Consider the following 21,319-nt stretch of genomic DNA (forward strand, 5'->3'; position numbering starts at 1 on the left):
TTAATTTGACCTGGAATAAAATTTTGGAGGGTTTCAGCCATGTGATCAGTGGTGGTATTTGGCATTCCGTATTTGAAGAATAGGCCTGAACAATGAGGTATATCATAACATTGATACTTCAAAGACCTCTGGGACAGAGAACACTTCAAGTCTCTTGCCCTTCAAAATTTCTCCACCAGGTACTTTTGATCACATCTTTTGATTTTCCTAGCCATTGAAATATTTGCTTACCTACACACACAAATACATATACAATCACAATCATATAGAGACTTCTTCAACAGGTAAGCATTAATTCTCCGAGAAAGTACGCGCTAAACAGTGTTGCCATTTTGTAAAAGTCTTTCCTCGTTTCTTTGTAACTTCCTTTCCCTGTTGTCAAATTATATCTGCTCCGACCTGCTGAGAATACAAAATAGTCATGGCTCAGCTATCTTTCCCTTAATAGCTGCTACTTAATAGCACAATGACTGGCATTGGGTAAATTTCCAAGTTTGGAGGCAACAAGATAGCTGGACCTGATTCACCTTCTCTTGCCTTCCAGTTAAAGTTGCTAAAGACTCAAAGTTGTAAGAACATTTAAATAAAGAATATCAATGAAGAAATTATCCAGTTTGGGAAATAAGTTATCTCTAAATACAAAGCAAATGAATGGATTTCAGAAATGATTAGCACACAAGTCATGTCTAAAGCACATCCATATTGTGGAGATAAGAGGTGAAAAAAACACTTCTATTACCCTTAATTTATACATTTGAAACTGTAATTATAACCTAGATAGCTGAGAGTCACTCCCCACCGCTCCCATTGTACAAAGAAGCTCTTTACCCAAAGGAACTTGAATATCAGTGTCTCTTTATATCCATTCAGGAGACCACAGCTCCTAATAATATAATACAGGGCAGGGGTGCAGCACTTCCTTATCTGTGACACCAAGAGTGAAGCTCTGGTGGTCAAGAACCATAATTCATTGCATCGATTGGCAATCAGGATGAAGGCAGTATAGTTTAGCAGCCAAGATTATTAACACTAGAGTCAGAGAGATGTGAGTTCTAGCCCCGACTCTTCCTCTTACTAGCTGTGTGACGTTGGGAAAATAACTTCAGCTTCCTGAGTCCTTTGTAAAAAGTGGACAATACGTCTATGATTGTTTTTGAAGAAAAAATGAGTTAATTTAAGAACTTGTCACAGTGTCTGCCACATGGTAAGCATTTAATAAATAGTGTTCAAGAGCAGATAGAGTATGAAATAGTTTAAGACACAGGGTTGAGAGCCCAAGCTTCCCTTCCAGCAAGTGTGATTAGGTTCAGCTAGTTATAACTAAATTCTGGCCAATAGTGAACAAAAATAATGTGAGCTGCATATGGATCATATACTTAAGGAGAAGTCCTCCTCTTTCCCTTTTCCTTTCTGCTGGATGAAATACAGACATGGTCATGAGCCATTTTGAATCATACAGATTAGGGCAACACACTAGAGATCATAAATTAACAAGACCTCTCTCCTCCTGCTCCAACTTAGACTGATTACATTCTAGATCTGATCCACAGCTGTCATTGTGAGACTGCCTGCATTTCTCTTTTTAGGTGATTCTTTTTGTTCCCAAATGTCACATTCCTATCTTATTTCATTCCCTCATTTTATTTCAGTGAAGAAAAATACATGAAAAGCAGACTTTCTATGTCTCTGCATGTCTCAAAATGGTTTTCTGTTCATTGAGTGATAGTTTAACTAGGTATAGAAGTTGAGGTTGAAATTCATTTTAGGGCATTTTTTTTAACATTATACTCCACTGCTTTCAAGAATCCAAAATTTTCCTTGGGAAGTCATATATTCACTTAATTTAGCATTCAATAATTCTCTTTCATTTGAAGAATCAGTCATTCTTTAGTTGTGAGAAACTGCAGGTTGTATTCCATTAATAATTTTCTTCTTTGAATCTTTCTGTTCTCTCTTCCTGGAAGGCCTATTATCACATGTTGACATATCTGGAATTATTCTGTATGTCTCTGAAACTTAACTCCTATTTTCCCTTTATCATCTTATTTTATACTATGCTGTTTCTTTAATTTTTTTCTTCCAATTCTTCTATTGAAATTCTATATTTATAAACACAATTATATTTACCAAGAATTCTTTATTGTCTGTAAATATGGATACATTTTTTTAAACTATCAAATTGTGCCAAAGTCTTTGTATGGACTATCTTATTATTTCCCAAAATCATTCTCTGTGGAATAATGAACAAATATTATTATTTTACAGATAAGAAAAAGAAGCATAGCAAAATTACATTAATCATAAAAGATTATTTTTTCAGATCATAAAACAAGCAAACTTAAGTGATAGAATTAGGATTCCCACTCAACTAGTCTGACTTTAGAATTAACAAATTTAATGACCATGTTATTCTACTCTTATTTTCTTCAGATAGATTACAATAGTCTGAATAATGAACCCCCAAAGATTTCCACATTTTAGTGCTGCAAATCCCTGAGTGTGTTACATTTCATGGCAAAAGGGACGTTATAGATGTGATTAAGTCAAGGACCTTGAAATGGGGAGATTATCCTGGATTATCCAGGTAAGCCCAATGTAATCACAGTCCTTGAAAAATGAAAGAGGGAGGCAGAAGAGTCTAAGAAGAAGCAGAGATCCAATCATGCATTGCTGGCTTTGAAGAAAGAGGAAATGGTCATAAGCCAGGGAATGCAGGAAGCCTCCAAAAGCTAGAAGGGGCAATGAAATATATTGTCCTCTAGAGCCTCCAAAAGGAATGCAGCTCTATGAACCTATTTTGGACTTCTGAATTCCAAAACTTTAAGATAGTAAATTTGTGTTGCCTTAAAATGCTTATTCTGTGGTAATTTAATACAAAAGTGATAGGAAATTAATACATAGATCTTGCACCTTTTGGTTAGAGTTATTCCTGGATGTCCTAAGCTTTTTGGGTATCTTATTTTTAAAGATTTTATTTGTTTGTTTATTTATTTGTTTATTTGAGAGAGAGAGTGCACACATATGTGGAAGCAAGGGGAGAGGCAGAGGGAGAGGGAATCCCAAGCAGATTTCCCACTGAATGTGGAACCAGCCTCAGGGCAATCTCACCAACCCCTGGATCACCACCTGAGCCATAACCAAGAGTTAGACACCCGAACAACTGGGCCACCCAGGGACTCCACTTTTTGGCTATTTTAAAGGATATCCTTTCATCAATTACATTGATGAAAATTCCATTTCTAAATGTTGACATCTTTGAAGTATATTGATTTTTGTATGTTGACTAAATAACAAACCATCTTTCTTAATTCTTTAAAAAGTCCTAATGGTTTTGGTTAAAAATTTTATTATGAAATCTTAATGTTGGAGTTCCCAGGTGGCTTAGTTGGTTAAGCATCCAACTCTTGATTTCAGTTCAGGTCATGATCTTAGGTTTGTAGTCTGCACTGGGTGCAGAGCCTTTCTGTCTGTTCCTGTCCCCCAGTCCCCGGCTCCTGCACACACACTCTCTCTCTCTTAAAAAAAAAAAAAAAAAAAAATGTAATGTCTGAAATTACTCATTTTTCCCCACATTTTTTGTGTGTATCTCTGATCTATTTCTCAATTATTTCTTGTTCTATTTATTGCATCACCTGAAAAATATTAACAGTGATAATTTCTGATTTTAATGTCAATGCTCATATTTCAAATTTAAGTATATTTGATGGACTTGAATTTTTAACACATTATTAAGGCTATTTGTGCTTATGTTTAGAAATAAAACAGATCTTTAATTTCCTCTTTTTGTGGTATCCTTATTCAGTTTTCCTATTATTGATATACAAGTCTTGCAGTATTGGTAAACCCTCCATCATTTCATATAAAATAACTGTTTCCTTATTTTAAATAGAAATTGCTCTTAAATTCTTCTGGCCATGTACTTTTTATATGGATAAATTTCTGACTACCTTATCAATATTTCTATCAGGAAATATTTCTAATAAGAGTTATCAGCTCTTATAAATTCAGATGGATAGCATATTTCCTTGAAAACACTCCATTTCCTATAGATTTTGTTTCTTAGCATAGCAATGTACATATGGTGATTGACCAGCTTCAGAAAAAAATCCCAACATTTTGTCTATTTAATCTGATTTAAAATTGATCAGTCTGACTAAACATAAAATAGTTTCTTGGTTCTGTGATCACCACAGTCAGAAGAATTAACATTTAATCATGCCATATTAGTCTAGTCCAAAGTTGCAAAGTTATATAACCAGCCTACAATAAATATATTTGGAGTGGGAATTTAATAATTAAAAGCAAATAAAAATAATACTTAAAATAATACTTTTTTCAGAATTACTTTTTTGTAATGCAAAAAAGAATATTATAAAATATTTTGCAGAAGGACAAACACCTTGATTTTTCCTTTAAAGTGAGAAGTATATCTTTTTAACCAGTATTTTTATATTTAAACACTAGTAATACAAGTTCCACAGCTCTACATAACATCGACTTTTTCAGGTCTTGCTTTCTAAACTATAAGCATCTTAATGTCAAGAAGTCCCAGTGCTTAGAAAGGTGTCTAGAGCAAAGCACAGAGGATAAAAATCAATTGAATGGAAAAAAAAAAAAAAGCATGGAGATCACAAATACAAGTAGCATTTCTTCATTATTTTGCCAAGTCCTACTAAATACAAGTAGCTTTGATAAAATAATCCATTCTCTCAAGTATTTTAAGAGACTAAATTTAAGACTACATTTTTGGCATTATTTTCATTACAAAAATACACATTCGAAGAAAACTTTTAACTTAAAATTTTGTTATTTCAAAACTCACTTGTAATTAAGGAAATTTTGTTTGAGAAGTACTAAGCAAACAGAAAATGTGATTTTTGCCAATTTAAGTGAGACGTAATTTTACATACTCTAATACCCAAGATCTCTTTTAGTGATTGCATGTAGTAATTACTTTTGGTCTTAAAAATCAATACATTTTACATGACCACAAAGAAATCACAAGTGTAAATAACTTGGATATGCATGTATGTTAGTGTATTGTCCATGAATTCCTCAAAAACAAAAATCATACTTCATGCACCATTCTTATCCCCAGCCCTAGTACCTTGTCTGAAAAAATGGATGGGAAACCAGAAGTAAGGAAAATGTAGGAAAGGAGGGCAAACAGCAGAAACACAAAAAGATAACATGTAGCAGTGTCTGGTCCATAGTACATAATAAATATTTAATGCATGGAAATAAATGAATTTTAAAAAAGAAATGGGAAAAAATGGGATGAAGTGAAAGGGTAGGTAGCTGGGTATTTATTGTGAGAATTTTACCAATGAATAAAATGCATGACTTTTTATAATAGTGCCAGAAAAATATTAAACTATTTTATTGTTCATGTTTTGCTTTTATAAAGACCTATGAAAGAAAACACTTGGCAAGGAATTAAATGCTATTCCAGAAGGAAGTGTCTTAAAACACTTACAAAATAAAATTTTATGTTGTTTTAATTAAGACCAAGGAAAAAGACATCATAAAGCTATTCTTTAGTGTCTCAAAGATAATCTGCAAGCTCAGAAATTTATGAAAATCTCAGGAACTCATGAGTAATGAGTTCTCAAAATTAAAAGAGAGATGTTTTGTTTATTTAAGTGGAACTTGGAAAGTATGTTTTATTCCCATGATTCCTTGGAAAGCGTGTTTACCAACTTACAGTTCTTTCTTTAAAAAGTATGTAAGCTGAATTACAATAGATTTGTGACAGGAAAGGGGTAGAGAGAGGATGCTCCAAAGTATAATTTTTGGTTTCTATTTATTGAAATGATACCTTGGCTCATGGCCAATTCAAACATATTTTTGAATAAACAATTCCATAAAAAAGTTAAATTTAAATGAGATTTAACTTTGGCATTAACTTGCTTTATGAGTTTCAATATGGCACAGATTACTCTTCTATGTTGTTCTTAAAGGTAGGGTAAACCCATTAAAAATATTTGGATACAGAAGGAAACTAGTCATTCTTGTCCACAACTGCACTAAGAATTTCGTTGATATAAATAATTTTTATGACATGTGACATAAATTTATATGTACTTTATGTCATATAAATATTTGTATATATTCATATATATTTATATCATATAAATTTAAGTGTCTTCAGGTATAAATGATTTTATCAGTTTGTTTTCATCATGCCCAATTGAAGGCATGAATTTCCTAATTTTTTTTTTAACCAGTTCTATCCTCTCTAGGCCTAAACTCTTGCAGATTGGCAAATCCAATGGTTTTTCCTTTCTCAATCCACCAAGCCCTGTTAATTCTATTTCTAGCAACTCTCCAGCTCCTTCTCTCCATTCCAATTGCCTTAACTGAGGCATCCTCATCACTCCAAACATTACCACAAACTCCAATCTTATCTCCCTAAACCTTATCAATCCACCCTTCACATGCAGCCTAAGTGGGTTTTGAGAAAACAAGCTTTTGTTAATACCTTCTTAAAACTCTTGGTGGTTTCCTGTGGCCACAACTGGAATAGGAGAACCTCCCAACCCTGGCTTACAAGGCCTTTTTCAATCCAGATATTACCCAACTTTCCAAGCTCATCTCCTGCCTCTTCTGTCCCATAAGCCCACTTACAGCCATACTGTCAGCCTTCTGAACACTGCAAATCTTCTCATACCTACCTGCCTTGGAAGGCTCTTATTGCCCACTCCTATTTGGTAGAATTTTATTATTCAAGCTCCAAGTTCAACTCTTACTTTCTCTGTAAAATCCTATTAAATCCTCCCTCTGACCATCCCGAATGAAGCTCTCCTTCCTCAAGTGGAAAATATCACATAGTATTATTTATTTTTATTATTATTTCTTTACTTGGTGCCTTATTCCACCCACTCTCCCACGACACCTTGGAATGAAAGCATTTCAAGTTCAGAGACCAGGCCTTATTCATCTTTGTACTTTGAGGCTTAACAAAATGTGTAGTACATAGGGGTGATTCCATAAACATCTGCTGTTGAGTACTTCTAACTCTTATTTATGTGTAACAGGGGGTGGGGAAATGAGAGTAACTTAAAGCTACTATTAAAACAAAACCACCATCTCCTCCAAAATATCCAGGGGTAGATTACCTCCGATTTCTTCAGGCACTCTCTTCCCCAATGGGCTAAATATTAAAACAGTGGCTCATGACAGCTGCTAGACAGGGAAAGGAAACAGAAGGAGAGGATTGAGTCTTGGAGCAAGACAAATGCAGAGAAGCTAGAGAGGAAGGAGGCCTGGAAAGGACCAGGTCTACCTAATTTACCAATATCAGCTCCTGGAACCAAATTACTCCTCTCCTCCCAAACCTCACCCTCTCCAACAACAATCACCCACTGTCTAATTTCTGAACTTCCCTGAGGAGTAAAGACTTCCCTTAATTCTTACTGAACATCCCTTTAGTTAATGCAAAATTCTACCAGAGTCACCCATAAATGAAAATGGTGAGTTGTTCTTCGTCTTCCGAGCCCCCATTACTTTAAAAACAAAAATAAAAACCATGTTTCAATAACAAGAAGATCCAAGACAACATAAATAACAGGCACTGATTGAGGGGAGAGCAGGATTTACAATTTGCTTTCTTTCAAGTTGGAACTCATTACTTGGTGGGAGACTGAGATAGGTCAACCTTAGTAATGTGAGAAAGTTTTAATATAAAAATGTTGTACTAGATTCTCTTCTTGCTATGTCAAATTCACACACACACACACACACACACATACACACATACACTCTCACTGCCCATTTTAGTCCATTCAAGTTGCCATAACCAAATACCATGGACTAGGTGGTTTAAGCAACACGGTCTCAAAGCTCTGAAGACTGGAATGTCCACAATCAAGGTGCTGATGAGGTAGGTTCTTTCTACAGCCTCTCTTTCTTATCTTACACATCTCATAATGTGCTTACATGTCCTCTTCTTTGTGTGTACAGAGAGAGGGAAAGAAAGAGACAGTTATCCTTCTGGTGTCTCGTCTTACCAGGGCATTACTCCCACCATGAGGGCCCCACCATCTTGACCTCATCTAACACCAATTACCTCCCAAGGCACCCTCTTTAAATACCATCACATTGAGGTTTAAGGTTTCAAAAAGGACTGAACCCAAATATTCAGTCCATCACAGCCCCAGATCTACAAAATAAATAGCGTTTAATACCTTGCATGACTTGAGCTCTAGGCATCATCTATTCTACACTGGGAAGCATTGCCACTGGTCATACAACTTCCTCAGTTTACAGTTATATAATAAAAGGTTGACATTATCCACAGTTCTTTTTTTTTCTTTTTTTTTCATTTAATTTTATTTTTTCAGTGTTCCAAGATTCATTGTTTATGCATCACACCCACCAGTGCTCCATGCAATATGTGCCCTCCTTAATTCCCACCACCAGGCTCTCCCAACCCGCCATCCCCTTCCCTCCAAAACCCTCAGTTTGTTTCTCAGAGTTCACATCTTAATAGGACAACCACCCCTTTGTTTTTAACTGCTAACCAAGTGGAATAAAAAGACTTAAATGCAAATGTAATAAAGCACTTATAAAAGTGACATGTGAAAGAACAAGAATGAACTAGAGTATAGAGATAAATGACTGCATTTAAATTCATGACAGGTGCATATATGAGACACATATATTGCAATGAAGAGAATGCAAAAATAACTCTCATATTGATGGTCACTTGATTTTCAACATGGTTGCCAAGATGTTCTACAGAGAACCAATAATCTCTTCCACAAATGCTAGAACAAGTGGTTGTTCACATTTAAAGAAATGAAATTGGATCCCTATTTCACACAAGACACAGAACTAACTCCAAGTAAATCATAGATATAAATGTAAGAAATAGTACTATAAAACTTAAGAAGAAAATATCTCAGCAAGACATTGTTACCTTGGGTTTGGCAATGACTTCTTAAATATGACACCGACAGCACAAATGACAAAAGAAAAAGATAAACTGGAATTCAACAAAATTTACACCACAAGATCCAGTGTATCCATTTAATGGTGTGTACTTAGAAAAAAAGAAACCAAGTGCCTTTACAATTTATAACATGGAGGAACTTTGAAAAGATTAAGCCAAGGGAGAAAAGCCAGTCACAAAAGACCACATATTATCTTACTCCATTTGCGTAAAATATACAGGGCATTCAAACCCATACAGTTAGAAACTAGATTGGTGGTTGATTAGGTTGGGACTTCCTCTGGGAATGGTGAAAAGATCACAGTTCTTTTTTATCTTATATCGTCTTCCTTTCACTTACTATTGCTTGTTGGACTTGTCACACTACCACCAGCACAGAGGTTTTCTTCAAATTAAACAATACAACTCCTGATTTCTAGTCACCAGCATAGTCTATCTACCCCTATTTGTTCATGATAACCAGCATGTTGGTTGAACTAGTTCAAATGATGCCTCAGTGGCAATTTCTACCCTGGAAAGGAGAAACCAAATATTTGTAAAAACTCTTCAAGCAGGTATATAAAGTCCACTGAGGTAGACAGGTGTCATTTTCTTTAGTGTCATACAAATGCATAGAACCCACAGCTGTTAAAACACAAGGTGTCAAAACACTCTGACATGAAACAAAATTGATTGTTACAGAGATTCTATAGGGATCATATTCTTATTAATATTTTAATGGAAGTTTTAAATTCCCTAAAGCAGAAAGGTGATTTTGTTCAGTTTATTTTCAGAAAGGGGGGAAAAAAATTCTTAACTCCCGTAACCAGCTTAGAAGAGACAAAATGGAAGGAAAATTGGTGAAAACAGGGATGAACAGAAGTGCAGCCCTTTGAACTAAGCAGAGGAACAAATCCTATAGTACTGCAACATAAAAAGAAAAATCCATCATTGACAAAAGAGACTGTCTGAGGACACTGGTCTCCTTTGAAAGTCTGCAGAAGCAGTTCAGAATAACAATGATGGCCACTGCAATGACTACAATTTGTGCATTATAAATGGTATGTTTTTAATAAGTTCTTACATATCTCTTTGTTAGAAAAATCGTATTTCTCCCCAGGTCATTTTTCATGTTCTTCTCCCTGAACATAGCCTCCTTTTTCTAGCAGAACAGCAATACCCATATTAATGGTGTAAAATGGATCTGAGTAAAAAAAAATTGTGTAACGTAGCTGTAATAGCTCTGTCCCTGTCAACTGAACTGCATTTGACCTTGGAGGGAAGGTTAGGTGTTACACCCTAAGGACACTCTTTCAAGCTGAAAAAATGCTGACTGTGGAGGTGACAACACACTAAGGGAGATAGAAGGAATGACAGCTGTTTGTTTTACCAACATAGGTGCTAGGGAATTCACGGTTCAAATGGTAATGCCAGCCTCTTGAGGTACTCATGAGCCATAGAGCGGCTTCTCCTTGACCACAAACCATCCCTATCATACAATGAGAGGAAACCATCTTTTTTTCCACAAACTTTGCAACTAGAAGTGATTGTGACAGTTCTTCAACATATAATATATGTGTCCAAATGTGTGTTGTTTTTCAGTGGAGTCCACTATAAGCTTTATAGGTTTGTTCTATTGGAGATAATCATTATCCAAATCACTTCAGGATAAAATGGGGCAAAGCATTCCAAGTAGAGGTGACAGCAAGTGAGACACAGTTAGTGTTTTTTTTTTTAAGGTTTTATTTATTTATTTATTTGTTTATTTATCCCAGAGAGACAGAGAGAGAGCACAAGCAGGGGCAAAGGGAAAAGCAGGCTCTCTGCTAAGCAAGAAGCCTGATATGGGACTTGATCCCAGGAACCCAGGATCATGACCCGAGCCAAAGGCAGACACTTAACCCACTGAGACACCCAGGCGCCCCCACAGTTAGTGTTTAGAGCACCCAGGCCAATGGAAGCAGAGTGTCAGGGGAGATTTGCTAGGAAAAGCCGGCATTGTGGCAGCAGTGGCCACAGTGCACCTTACTGTGCTTGATAGGTCATAAAATAGAGTTTAGAACTTAGTTTCAGTTTGATGGAAAGATATCAAAAATCTTAACCAAAGGAGTAATAAGGTACATTTAAAATTCACTCTGGCTGCTATGTAAAGAACAGATCACGGAAAGGGAAGGGTAGAAAAAAAGGCAAGAATAGAAACAGAGAAACTATTTGCTAGAAGACAGTTAAGGTCATGGTAGCTTCTAGTTGGGGGCAATGATGGAGACAGTGGGGAGTGATTAAACCGAGTTTGTAATTTGTATGTGACTGGGAGGAAAAGGAAAAGTAGATATGAAAAAGAGTAAAGGGTATAAAACAATAAATCCTTTGTTACTCTCTCAAACACTGAAGATGTGAGATTAGGAGGCTCTGATTCTTGCATTTCTTTACAAATGTTTGCCTCTCCTTAAAGAAATATTAAGAAAAAATAAAGAAGAATTGTGCTATCTTAAGTTTAAAGGTAGTATACTTTAGCTCCATTCTTCTAAAATTCAGGGCATTCATTTTTTCATTTATTTCATAACTATTTATTGGCCACTTCCTTATTGTACGTAGAATGCCATGCTAAGTAATAGAAATTCAAAGATAGGTAAGATACAGTTCAGCAGCAGTGTCAAAACCACAAAATTGTTATACAGCTCAGAAGTAGAAGCACACATAAACTCTTAAGTACCACTTTCTGGAAGTATCTACCACCTCCAGGTCACATTGTATCCCCCAAATATGTTATTTTTTTAATGCAATCAATCTATATACATTGTAGTAAGGGATCGAAATATGTGAACGATGGGGTTAGGTTTGGTGCGATCTCACAGTTGGTATGAGAAAGAAACAATTATGGGGCCTCAGGGAAGGTGTGGGCAGCTCCATTCCAACAGCCAGGGAGGTATGTCTTTAAAGAATCCACTATTTTTCTAACAAGCCTTCAGTGTCTTCTTTAAAACTGAGGTAATAACACCCACCAAATACCTCCAGAGGTTGTTCAATGGGTCATCTCATCTTTTCTATTTCTATAAGATCATCCTACAATATTCCAATTACAGAATTTACATAATTTATCTCCTCTCATAAATCTCAATAATCATTCATTTCATTATTATGTCATAGCTTGACTCTTAAAGAAAGTTTTAAAAGGGAAAGATTAAAGTTTGAACCTTGTGCATTTCCACATTAGCTATCCTTGCCCACGTACATTTTAATTCCGTAATGGAGTTCCAATATTATATATCTTTTGTGCCATTAGATTTCAAGTTCCTCAAGGCAGGACTTTGATTAATTAAAATATAGCTATGGTACCTATATCTAGAAGGCTTAATATATATTAAAGAATAATCATTTCAATATCAGAACAAATTAAAGGAAAATCCAAACTATTAACATTGTACCTTAGGATAAATTCTCTATGTAAACAGAAATATTGCACCTACCTATCTCCTTATGTGCATCTTAAAAATATTACCATATTCTTCCCCAAAAATCAGATGTTTAAAAATTTAGTTTTTGGAGACCTCCACTTCTAAGCAAGATGAAGTAATGGCCTGCCTGAAACAATCTAAAACAAAAGCACATAAAATAAAGGAAGTCAAGTTTTAAGACACTGCATGAGGAATGAAGAGCTGTGGCCCCTGAGGGAACAAATGAAGAGAGCCCTACAGTTGCCCAGCTTACTACTTGAAGGAGTTTCCAGGCCTGGGCACAGGAAGGAGGAACTTAAGCAGAGCCCGATGATCTCAAAGAGTTGAGGAGACATGGTTGAGATTCCAGGGAGACTGAAGAGGCCAGAGCTCATAAAAGAGTATCAGATAGGAGAGAGCTACATGAAGAGAGAAATCCAGAAAACTCAAGTCGTTCTTGAGTATTTAGCTGAGTACTGATCAGCACTCAGTATGTGAGGAAACTATCCAAATCCAGGGAAAGAACCATCTGAAATAATTAAAGGGAACAATGCCAGGTGTTTGCCCAGAACTGGAAGGAGGGCCTATTCACAGCATCCAGACTTTAAAATGTCATAATGCATGAGGCATTGGGTAGAATATTCAGGAGGTCTTGCCTCAGTGGTGGGGAATAATTAGTCCTAGACCGATCATTACCCCAGATCCACCTAACAAATCATAAAAATAAGATGAAAGGATCAAATCGATTCTAAGCCAATTAACTGCATCCTAGAACAAAGCTCAAGAAGACTTACAGAAACATAAAAAATATCCAACAATTAACAAGATAAAATTCACAATGGCTGACGTCCAATCCAAGATTATCAGTCATGCAAAGAAGCAGGGAAGTACAACGCATAATGAGGAGAATCAGTTGAGTCAGAACTGACACAGATGTTAGAATTATTAGACAGCAACATTGGAACAGTTGTTGTAACTATTCCATATGTTCCAAAAGTTAAATATAGACATTGAAAATCCAAAATAAGATCCTTGTCCAGGTGCCTGAGTGGCTCAGGCTGCTAAGCATCCAACTCTTGATTTCAGCACAGGTCATGATCTCACGGTCTTGAGATCAAGCCCCACATCTGCTCTGTGCTCAGCACAGGTCTGCTTGAGATTTTCTTTCTCCTTCTCTCTCTGCCCCTCCCTGCACTTGCACACACTCCCCCTCTAAATAAATACTTTTAAAAAATCTTTGAAAATATCCATATCAAACTTCCAAAGTTGAAAACTACAATGCTGGCATTGAAAAATAAATAGGATGGGATTAAAAGCAGATTACATTGCAGAAGAAAAGGTCAGTGAACTTAGAGATACAATACAAAATGAAATACAGATAGGAAAAAAAATTTTAAATAAAAAGTGAGTCCGTGATTTCAGACAATTTCAAGTGACCTAATATTTGTATAATTGGAGTTCCCAAACAACAGAATAGTAAGGGAAAAGCAGAAAATATATTTGAAGAAATTATGGCTGAAATTTTCCAAATTTGATGACAATTAGACCCACAGATTCAGAATCTCGACAAACTTTAAGCACAAAAAACTTGGGGAAAAAAACTACAGTAAGGTATATCATAATCAAATTGCTCAAAACCAATGTTAAAGAGAGAACCTTAAAAGAAGCCAAAAGAAAAATACATATTACTTATAAGGGAATAAAAATAAGGAGAATAGCACAATTCTCTTCTTTGAAAGAGACAAGGAAATTCAAGTACAAACCACAAACTAGGAGTAATTAATTGCAAAGCCGAGCTCTGATACAGAACTTATATCTCTATTACATTGAAAAGATAACTCTTAAAACTCAATAATAAGAAAACAAACAACTGAGTGAAAGAAGACAAATAGTTTATTTTAAAATGGTAAAAGATTTTAAAAGACACGTCACCAAAGAAAATAATAGATGGCAAGTAAGTACATGCAACGATGTTTGATATCATTAGTCACAGGTAAAGGCAAGCTAAAACGACAACTGTATACCACCACCTACCTATGAGAATGTCTGAAATTAAAAGCCAGGGGCCACCTGGGTGGCTTAGTTGGTTAGGCACCTGCCTTTAGCTTAGTCATGGTCCCAGGGTCCTGGGATGGAGCCCTGCATAGGGCTCTCTGCTCAGCAAAGAAACTGCTTCTCCATCTCCCTCTGCTTCTCCAACTGTTTGTGCTCTCTCTCTCTCTCTCTCTCTCAAATAAATAAATAAAAGCTTCTAAAAATTAAATTAAATTAAAAAGATTGGCCATGCCAAGTCTTTGCTTGTAAGCATGTAAAGGAACTGGAAGTCTCTATTACCATGCTACTAGTGGTAATATGAAATGGTAGAGCATTTTGGAAACAGTACTTTATTAAAAAGTTAAATATACATATACCACATAGTTCAGCCATTTTACTCCTAGGTATTTTCCCAAGAGAAAAGAAAGCATATGTTCATATAAAGACTCATACATAAATGTTCATATCAGCTTTGTTTGCAATTGCAGAAGCCAGATACAACCAAATTTCCATCAAGAGGTGAATAGGTAAACAAATTTTTGTACACCCATACAACAGAATACTACTTAGGAGTAAGAAAGGATTGGAGTAAGAGAGAGTAAGGAGTAAGAAAGAATTGGAATATCGATAAATGCGACAACAGAGATGGTTTTCAAATAGTTATTCTGAGTGAAAGAAGACAAATAGATGACATTTATGTAAGCTTTAGAAAATGCTAATTTATCTATAGTGACAATACAGCATAGTGGTTATCTGGTAACTGAGGTCTGGCAGGAAAGGAGGGAGGATTTCAAGGGTGCATAAGGAAATTCTTAGAGGTAATGGAAATGTTCACTACTTTTTTTGCATTGATACTTCCACTGGTCCATGAAATGTCAAAACTTGCCAAAATATACACTACAGATATGTGCAGTTTATTGTATATCCCTTATACCTCCAAAAAGCTGTGGACATTTAAATATAAAAATAAAAGAAAATTAGATTTTAAAAATGGATATTTTTTCTGAGAAGTTTTGGGTTCATAGTGATATGAAGCAGAAAGCACAGAGATTTCTCATATACTCCCTGCTCCAACATGCACAACCTTCCTCATTATCAACATCCCCCACCAGAATGGTACATTTATTACAATCAATGAACCTACACCCACTCATTATAATCATCCAACACTCTACATTACTCATGACTGGCATTATACATCCTATGGGTTTAGACAAATGTGTGATGACAAGCATCCGTCATCATGGGATCACACAAAATAGCTTCACTGTCCGAAAAACTACCTTGAAAATGAGTTTCTTATTTAACTGCTTTTAACACATTAATTTTTAATGTGTATTGTATGTGATAATGTTATAAACTAACATTTTTATCTTTTTTATTAACTCAACTGCCTTTTGGAAAATGACTGAGTGATCAAAGAATATATATCCTGGGAGACTTGGAAATTCATTTTTAAATGATATACGATTAAGCACATTTATGTAAAACTTTATTGCCAGAGTTCAGGAGTTCATGTTTCTTTTTAAGAATTCTGGCATTGCTTGGTTGATCTCCTGCATGCTTTAGGCTTTTTGACTCATTCTTGATGCAAAAGATTTCATACTGAGACTCCCTGGTGGACACAATAATGAAGGTTGTTTAGTTGATTTTTTTTTTTTCAAACTTTACCACCGCACTGACCCCCAAGTATTAAATCTCAGCATGAAGACGTTTCTAAGTTACATTTATACAACATAGTCATCCATAACACTTCAGGGATTTTATATAATGGAGTCAAGGTTATCTTCTTAGCCACTGTAGTTTTTCATAATCACTGGGCCCTAACATTATGGCTACTGCTTATAAAAACAGTTTTAAAGGATTTTTCTTATCAAGGTTATGTCCAACATGAATATAAGTGCAAATCTTCCTGTGCCATTATAAAATAAAAATCCTTTATTACCTAATTTTTCCCTGACTGGTTGGATGTATACACACGATGTGTTTGATGATTTGTGTAATTTTTTAAAATATCATGTTTACCGATATGAGAATTTCAGAAAAAATATTTTAGAGAAAAAGATGTTCCTCTGATCTTTAGGCTACATTTTGATGAATATATTACTAAATTAATTAAATATTAGATTTCATCATGCTATTTATATATGTTAAACAACGATTCTTCATAATCCTCCACCTAATGGAAAGGAAGTGAAGGTATTATCTAACAAATATCACACAGCAAATTTAGAAACACAAACCACAGTAAAATCAGAGGATCCTAGGCTAACACTCAAAAATAGAAAATCACATGTTACATGATACATTTGATTTCTGGTTAGAAATAAGACAACACACCTTTTCAGGAAAACTGAAAATTGTTTTGATGTCCTTGTTTCAGTGTTCTTGTAATGGCATCATTTTTCAAAGTTTGGATACAAGTCATAAAAGGTAAATAATATGTGCTTTCTATTCTTTGAGGGGGGAGGGGAAACTTTACAAATTTTGGTATGATTAGAATTGCAGTAGCAGAGGATCCAATGTGGAAGGTCATCTTAGTGACATTGTTTATTTTGCTTGCAAAATAATGTATTTTATGCATTTAGATTTTATCCAACAAGCCAAAGAATGGATTTCCACAGAAAACTCCTATTTTGCTTGTCAATGAAATTATTTATTGTTTTCCAGATATGTGGGCTTAGCACATCTAAATATTTTTAAAAAGGGAGTTTAAAGAATTCTGGGTTAAGGTTAATTAAGAAGCAGCACAATGATTTGAGGTCACTCTTTTATTCAGATCCAATTATGTATCAAAGCCTCGGTGTCTTTAAGCACTATACTAGAACATACTGCTTGATGTTGGCGTTCCTGGTGGTAAAAACTGGGTTCCTAAATATGGCCTGAAAGTAGGAGACTATCAAATGGCATAAGGTACAAAGAAAATTAGATAAATTTTATTGCATAAGAAATCTAGAAGTCAAAAATCACTACCAAAATTTACCTATAAATTTGCTTATCAGGCTGTTTAACTGACAGTGATGTGTAGGACACTTTATAGGGAAAGATACGAAAGGTTTTTGAAAGAAGAGGTTTTCTCAGGATGCTGGAAATTCTGTGATCCCTGAAAGTTAAAGGCTAGAGCAGGAAATACCTGGGAAATGGACATCTTCATAAGAAGAAAACTTGGGAGTGATCCGAAGGGGCACGTGCACCCGAATGTTTATAGCAGCAATGTCTACAATAGCCAAACAATGGAAAGAACCTAGATGTCCATCAACAGACGAATGGATAAAGAAGATGTGGTATATATACACAATGGAATACTATGCAGCCATCAAAAGAAATGAAATCTTGCCATTTGCGACGACGTGGATGGAACTAGAGGGTATCATGCTTAGCGAAATAAGTCAATCGGAGAAAGACAACTATCATATGATCTCCCTGATATGAGGGAGAGGAGATGCAACATGGGGGGTTAAGGGGGTAGGAGAAGAGTAAATGAAGCAAGATGGGATTGGGAGGGAGATAAACCATAAGTGACTCTTAATCTCACAAAACAAACTGAGGGTTGCTGGGGGGAGGTTGGTTGGGAGGGGGGTTGGGAGGGGAGGTGGGGTTATGGACATTGGGGAGGGTATGTGCTATGGTGAGTGCTGTGAAGTGTGTAAACCTGGCGATTCACAGACCTGTACCCCTGGGGGAAAAAAAATATATGTTTATAAAACATAAAATTAAAAAAAAAAAAAGAATGAAAAAAAAAAAAGAAAACTTGGGAACTGCAATTAAGGAAATAAGTTTAATGCCTAATTTTACCAGCCACTGTTTAATACTAACAATGTTTAACACTAGGAGCTACTATGAACCTAGGGTCCAGGAGGGCAGAGATTAAGCAACTTCTAGTATCAGAACAGGAATGTCAGGAAGATCTTCAGGTCTTTGAGAAACCTCAGATGAAAACACTTCGTACACGTTCAGTCTTCACGAACAGTTAAAAACTTTCGATAATTTGCAATTCACTTACAATAGAGAAACACAAATTATAACTAATGTGAGAAACCATGACACCATAGGTTATTTCAACTTGGAAAAAAATGAAGTTTGATATTTTTAGTACATTGCTGATAGAAGTATAAATTTCTGCAACTTTTGGGGAAAGCAATTTGGCAATATGTGTCAAAATTACAAGTGTCCATACCTTTTAACACAGCAATTTCACTTCTGGTAATTTTTCCTATAAATATACTCACAAGTGTGCAAAATGACCTATTCATTTAATAAGTAGTGGTGAGCACCAGCTGCGTGTAAACTTCCATTCTAGGCACTGGGGATAGAGCAGCAAATAGAGGAGAGCCTCATGAAGCTAATGTTGGTTGGGGAGATAGGCTATAAAAAAATAAACACAGATTAGGTCAAGCAGGGGCATGAAGGAAAAATAGGGTAAAAAGGGTAGGAAGTAATGAGGGAAGGTTGTTATTTTATATAAGGTAAGTAAGGAGGTGACATTTAAATAGAGATCTAAACGAAATGAGGAACGAAATGAGTGGTATAGATACCTATGGGAAGAGTGTTCTAAACACACATCCTCACTTGGAGGCCTGGGTGGCTCAGCTTCCAACTCCAGATTTTGGCTCAGGTTATAATCTCAGGGCTGTGAGATTGAGCCCCATGTCAAGTCCCACAGCCAGCCCCGTGCTCAGCTGGGAGTCTGCTAAAGATTCTCTCTCTCCCTCTGCCCTGCCTCTGTGTACACAAGCACACATATGCATGCACTCTCCCTCTCGCAAATAAATAAATATATCTTTAAATAAATAAATACACAGCATCATTTGCTAAAAAAAAAAAAGAAAACAACCTAAATATCATCAATAGGGGATTGATTCAATGAGTTAGATATACAGTATAAAATATATGTTTTATCTATATCTACACATAAACATAGAGAAAAAATGATTGAGAGATCATGGTGGCTGAGTACTGACTTATTTTTCACTGAATCTCTGTTTCGTACCTTTCAAAGTTTGTACCACATGCACATACTTGGTTTCATATATAAAACATCATATGGCATGGTTTATGTTAAATGTCTAAATTTGACTCAGGTAAAAATATTTACCCTGCTTAAAATATTTCTGGGAGTTCTGGGAATCCCAGATGGTAATATTCTATGACATGAAATACCTAGAGAAATTTATACACAAATATATGTCGCATGTGTTACACTAAGAATATTTCTGGACTTTCTGATAAAGACAGGCTCTCAGCAAGAGGGGAAAAAAGTGTACCTTCAGAAAGAGCAATTCAAACCACACATCATCATCTATGTCACTAAACAGAACTGAATCTCACAGATCCATAGCATCTTGTCAAATTTCTTAAGAATTCATATTACCACTCTCTTGCATGAAAAACATCCTGTATATTTTTCCTGTTCCACATTGGAATGACAAATTGTCAAAAAGCAAAGGCCTAAAACTGAAGACAAGTTCCAGCCAAAAAACTAGGACAACAAATCAGAACAAATACACTAGCACTGAACTGGCGGGAGGGGAGGCCTCACAAAAACCAGTGCTAAAGTAAACTCAATACATTCAATATCCCTGTCTTCGTCTTGATTTTTTGGAAAAATATGAATTTATTGGGAAGCCATAGATTTGCTATAGATGGATAGTTATAGAAAAAGACATAGCTTTAATTATAGGAAAAATTCCAGTATTTAACTGATAAAGCTTGCCCGTGTTGACTTAGTCTTATCGAACAGGCACACCACATCCTGACGGCTGTAATCACTGTGCCCATTTGATGTCATCAACCACTCAGGTGTGAGGATGACAATGTGAGCAGAGGCCGTGCCAGGAGAGGTGCCAGCAGGCACAGTAAATGGACCATGGTGGCTACACACCAATGCATCTGGACAGTCCCCAGCGCCCTTCACCAGTACCTCGCTGCCTCCTTCCCCACTGCCAATAACCTCCAGCTTGAAAAGACTTTGTATTGAACTGCTGTGGTAAGCAGAATTTCTGGGATTCTACTCATTTTACTTAATTATTTTCAAGTTTGTAGTAAATAATTATAAAAAGTACAGATGATTTTGAGGCTAGGGTGGTTGTGATTCGGGAGTGGGGGGAGAGGTTTCATTTTCCCAAAGTATGTTTGTGCAGTTTGGGATAGCCCTGTCTCCTAAGCTATTCCCTCTGTGGTGTTCGACTGTGCTCAACAGTTATATTAAATTTGGACTCAGGAGACACGTGTTTAGAGACAAGTTCAGAATTTTCTGCTTTTACAACATTTCTGGTTTTGTTATATACATGGTCATCCTTTCTGGTGTTTTAGCAAGCAAAACTGTGTCTTCAAGTAATCAATAGGAGACATACATAGTAACCTTTCATGGGGCACTCCCTGTAATTGACAAGAGTGTCCACGGTATTGGTCTGCTCCTTTTTGCAGAATTTTCTCATCTCAAGTCCCATTGAAAAAAAAAAAAAACCACCAAAATCAGTCTGAGATATTTCAAAATCATGTCCTTTCTGTTTCTCAGAGCTCCAAGTATAGTCGCATCATACTATTTTCTCCAGCCTGGTAACCACAGAACATAGCCAAGCCAGTGATGTGTTCTAGTACAGATCGAATCCCAAATCCTTTCCAGATGTCAGAGAAATCAATGAATCATGAATGATGTGTATGGCTGTCAACTTGTACATTAATAAATATTGCTTCATAATAACATTAATTGAAACTGCTACCATAGTTTTATTTTGGTGTATTACTTCATAAACATATAACACAGAATTTGCATGTGAAAAGAGAAAGGGGTAAGAGACAAACTGACAGTGATGGTGGGGAGCGTGGCTCAGAAGCAAACAGATGAAGCTTTAAAAGGCTCTAAAAACATCCCTTTGCCATCCTGACAGTTTCAGCGATGATATCGCCATTATGTTAA

Source organism: Lontra canadensis, unplaced genomic scaffold (genome assembly GCF_010015895.1).
Source record: "Lontra canadensis isolate GAN:19392208 unplaced genomic scaffold, GSC_riverotter_1.0 scaffold27, whole genome shotgun sequence".
NCBI lineage: Eukaryota > Metazoa > Chordata > Mammalia > Carnivora > Mustelidae > Lontra > Lontra canadensis.